At 46.3% G+C, this 5,041-nt stretch overlaps 1 long non-coding RNA gene across 1 annotated transcript; it reads left to right on the plus strand.

Annotated features, from left to right (window-relative positions):
• The first annotated feature begins 1,217 nt into the window (after positions 1-1,217).
• LOC306665214 lies at positions 1,218-3,626 on the plus strand. Its single transcript, XR_013764946.1, has 3 exons — positions 1,218-1,346; positions 2,008-2,123; positions 2,634-3,626. It is a non-coding gene; the product is annotated as an uncharacterized lncRNA (long non-coding RNA).
• The last annotated feature ends 1,415 nt before the right edge of the window (positions 3,627-5,041 follow it).

A 5,041-nucleotide genomic window follows, 5' to 3' on the forward strand; every position in this document is an offset into this window, starting at 1 on the left:
AGTTCCCCGGCCTGGCCAGATCACAGCAGAGGGCCTGTCTCACCACTGCTGGAGAGCCTTGGAAGATTTCTCATTGCTTCTGGGCAGAAGACCAAAGCCTGGCCAGGAACCTCAAGGCTTGGCCCTTTCTGTCCCCTTCCTTCCCTGGCATCCTCAGCTCGTGTCACACTCTCTACAGTGTTGGTGTGTCTGTCCTGACCATTTCCCATGATGCCCCTCAGCAGGGATGCTCTCCAGGCTTGGAGACTTCTCACCGCTGCCTCCTTCCTCCCATGTCATGTTTTCTCTTTGTCTTCACCTGCCTGACTTGTATTCAGCTTTCAGGTTTTGTCTTAAGCACAAAGTCCTCAGGAAGCTTTCCCTGCCTCCCAGACTAGGATAAAGCCCTGGCTACAGACCCATTCCCCCAGCATATACTCTTCCCCTTGATACATCTCATTGTTCATGTCCAGTGAATTTCCTGTGTGTGAAGACAGCTCCTGACTCTGCCTCCTTCCCAGGGTACCTGCATCATAGAAGAACTTGGCAAGTATTTCTTGATGGAGGATGGGTGGGCGGAAGGATGAATTCAAGACTCTCTCATGAATTCAGTATCATAGAGGGAGAGAATTGCTGTCATTGAGCAATGAGGGAAATGTGTTCACTGCTGCTGCTAGTATGTGAAAGGCTCACAGAACGTTCTGGCAGCTGTGATTCTGTGGAATTACAGTGTGACTCATCTGACCCTACTTGTGTTGGTATTAGTTTTGTTTTTGTTTTTGTTTTTTTTTTTTTTTAAGGCAACTTCTGGGATTATGGGTGATTTTAAAAATTTCCTTCTTTATGTTTCTACTTGCTGATAATATGCATGCTTATTTTGATCGTGAAGACAAATAATCCCTCCCCAGCAAAGTTCACTTTAAACAAAGTAGTAGGCAAGAGGAATTTGCTGTTAGGGCCATTTTCTTTGCAAATATATTTCCTCTGGCTGGAAAGGGGAAATGGGCCTCACAGGCCACAGAAGGAAGGGTGTGAGGAGGAAGTTAGTGTTGCCTGAATGGAGCTCGTGAGTCTTCCTTTAAATGGGTCGCACTCCATGTCTGTGTAATACGCCCAAACACCCTGCTGCCGAGTATCTAAAAGCAACAAGTTAAGAAGTGCCTGTGAAAACAGGAAAGCAGGCATGGCCGTCGACCTGATTACCAGGGATGGCGTTTACCTCCTCTGAGGCCATGAGCGCCCAGGAGGGCACCCACCCTTGCCTTCTGTTCCAAAGACACAGTTGTGCAAAGCTGTGATTTCTAACCTCACTGGATTATCTGTCCTCAAACACTTTTTTCCTCCTGTTTTATTTGTCTTCTATACAGGTAAGAAAAGAGAAAAATTTAAGAAAAGTCTATGGAGTAGATTAGGCAGAGATTAGACTGCGTAGTGAGGCTGACGGGTCAGCTGAACGTGAGACTGGTTAGACCTGCGGTGGGACCGGCTGTCTCGGCCCCGGGGCTTTCAGTTTTAAAGCGGGATGGTTCCGGACAAGCCAGGATGAGTTGATCACCCTCCCCTGATGGCGGGTGAGGTAGCAGATGTAGACCTAGCAGATGTCACGTGCCACAGCATTCCCTGGAATGCAGCCTGAGGCCCTCATGGCATCGCCTTTTTCCAGAGCAGTTTTGAGGATCGACTCTGGCCAGAAGTTGGGACCCTGATGGTATTATTTTTAGCATGTCACTTTTAAAAAAATTTCTATCACAAAATCCCCTTAACTTTTGCTTTAAAATGATCTGTGATTAAAGAGAAAACAGGATCCTGGCATGAACTGAGATTCTGATATTTCTGAACTCTCAAAATTGTTCCTTTTAACTTGCATCAAATGCAAATTTCAGTTCCTAAAAAAACCCAAATAAGGTAATAAATATCAACGGAAGGAGGTTGGATTTATCTCTTTTTCGTAAATGATGACCTAGTAGGAAAATTGCTGATTGAGGAGAAACACATCGCTAGTTCATGCTAACACAGGAACCATTACAGGCTGCTGGAAGATTGTCATCCAAATAATCAGCCCACTTTCTGCACAGCACCTCTAAGGCTTCTAACTGGCCAGGAGGGGCGCCATCAGGATCCTGATTTTATGGGAAACAGAGCAGGTAAGTGGCTGAGGAAGGGCACCCAGGTCTAACTGGCTCCAAAGGTCAGTAGCGTTCCCAGATCGGCTGGCTGCGTCTCTCCCTTCCAAGAGGGGTGGGGTATGTGCGCCCTGTGGCTCTCATGCCAGATCAACAGACCACAGCAGGAGATTTCTGTAGCAGAGAGCCGAGCATCTGCAGCTGCCTAAGAAAGGTGAGGCCTTCAGATGCCACTTTTTGTTTGACGGCGATTCTCTGCGTGTACTCCGATTATTTAACTTTTACCTTCTTTAGGAAGAGAAGTAAGAGCAGTGGTCGCAACGGAAGAGTAAAATAGTAACAATAGAAGCGCTGTGTTTATTACTTGACACCCGTCAGATGCACTTAGCTCTATCATTTCTAATGTTCAGAACAACCCAGTGAGAAGCCGGAAGCTCGGAGAGGTGGCCGAGTGTGGCCTATCTCAAGGCTAATCCCAGGGTTCAAGCGTTTCGCATTATCATTTTGAGATTTATTTCTCTCATTTTACAGTTGTGGAAACAAAGATTCACTGAGAAGGAAGAATTTGCTGAATTCTCGTCATTGGAATCAACAGGGCCAGGTCTCACAGCCAGGCCACCGGAGGCCTCTTCACACAGAACGGGAAGCCAGGACCTGAGAGAAGCTGGAAGTCCTGATGTCAACCATCCTGGAGTCCCTGCCCAGGGGAGGGTGTGATTATAAGACATGAACTCATACTAGCTGGAATGTTCTGGTCATATGAGGCAGGGTCACCCAGACTTAAACAACCAGGGAGGACTACTCAGGAGTATCAGGCAGAGCCAGGACTGAGCTGAGGCCAGGCTTCCGGAAGGGCAGGGTTGTGGCTGGGAGGTACCTGGGCTTTGTCTTGTTCGTGGAGACCAGCTTCTGTGGTACCCAGTGTAACGGGACATACTTGTGGGCAGCACCCGTTTATTCGTTATAAACCCAGTGATGGGAAAGAGTTCTTTGTTCCTAAGCACGGGAGGGTAGGGTGGGTTTGCTCGTTCATATTGCTACAGACAGGAGGCAGGTGACTTTGTGCCAGAGTCCAGTCCAAACCCTTGGAAACATTTTGAGCTGGACAGATGACTCAGTAGGTGTCCCTTGTGTGTCCAGGTGTCAGATTCAAAACAAGTTAAGAGGAAGAATTACAGTAGCACCCAGATGGAATCCATGAGACAATTGAACAGTACCCTAACTGCATTGACGGTTGGTGACAAGATACTTGGGTATTTCATTAAAATATTCTGGAAAATATGTATGTGCTTCTGGAAAATATTGTCACAATGATTACAATTAGCTATTTAAAATTTTTTTAAAAAGAATTTTTGTAAGGATGATTTAATTGGGTATTGTGTTCCTGATCAACTGTGCTCATGGGCCCAAGATCATTTACAAAGTTTTTTCAGCAATGAAGTCTGCAATGACAGGCTTTCCTGGCCAACATCTTATTCATTTCCAAAGCTCCCTTGTGAATAAAAATTACAGTTTTTTTTTTTTTTTTTTCAGAGAGTCAGGATGGAGCATTAGCAGATGTGGAATGTTTGGCTCTTGGCGTCATGCTACCTAACCTATGCCAGGTTCTTTCTCTCTGGAAAATTACTCAACTACGTTCAAATGATTAAATAAATAAATGTCCAAATGAATGCCCGAAGCTTCCACAGTTGTGACTGTGAGCCTCTGTCCACTCCTGAGTGTGGTGGGGCTGGGAACATCGCCACGTAAGCACTTGCCCCTTGGGTTTCAGATCTAATTCTTTGTGGAAGATGGTGGGGTTGGAGGTTGCTGTCTCTGAGGGTAAGGTCCGTGGTGGAACTAGCAGCAACCTCCTTTGGATCCTACCAGCTTGGAAACTGCTGGTTTTCTGCCCGGCCCTTTGCAGATCATCTGCGTCAGGTTTACGTGCAGCCTTTGTTACTCTTTTAGGTGGATGGGAATTATTTCCATGCAAGCTCTCGGAGCACTGGTATCTGTAATTACATTTTGCAAGAGCTACTTGGCGCTGCCAGCACATTTTACTGTTCAGTGTCACAAGGCAGCGACTGTACATTTTTGACACCTGGTTATTTAATTCCTTACAGTACAGATAAAGAGTCTTATGCCATTTGGCCTCCACAGGGCCACCTCGCTGGAGCAGCATTCCTGCCCACGCTTGCTTCAGAGGTGAATTCCATCTCCAGCAACCATGGCCCAGGATTCACTGTTGGCTGAAGGGAAAGACAAGCTGTATGGGAAGGTGCCATGTGGCACGACATCCGGGGTGTTTTCCTGCCTCTGCTGGGTAATCCTGACCTTGTTATCACACATCCGAGGTGGAAATGTGACGTACTGAAACTGATTTACAAAAGCCACATACAGAAACCAGTGAAGTGTTTTTAGCTCCAGTGTGGTTACTGCTTACTTCCGCTACATATTTATAGCCAAGGCTTTTGAACACGGCTGGGGGCAGAGCCAGCCCATGGTAGGGTGGGAGGAAGTCTGTTTTCTAGTTACTGCTTCTGCAATTTATATTTCCCTCTTATTTTAATCAAAGAGAGGCCTTAGCGGACTCAATTAACAAGAAGGTGGTGTTTTTCTGTACCCGTTGGCCATTCCAGTGAGACAGCCACTAAACCCAGTCAGTGTGATGAATGGAAACATTCAGAGGGGTACAGACGGTGGTGGGGGAGGCCGAAGCAGACTATTTTAGATCCAAATATCAGACTTCAAGCTCACTTTGTGATGCATATACAAAGCAAGTATGAATTTGCATCCTATGTGCATCGAGCTTTACAGTGTGTCAATTTCAGAAAGGGACCAGATGAGACTAATGGAGCTTGACACCTGCTTAGCTTTCTTCCTCTGCCTTAGAAATCCTGCCCACTGAGATTCCGACACACATCATAGATACAATATTTGGAGAACAAGAAGCAGGC

Source organism: Sciurus vulgaris (assembly GCF_902686455.1).
Source record: "Sciurus vulgaris genome assembly, chromosome: 7".
In the NCBI taxonomy this organism is placed as follows: Eukaryota; Metazoa; Chordata; class Mammalia; order Rodentia; family Sciuridae; genus Sciurus; species Sciurus vulgaris.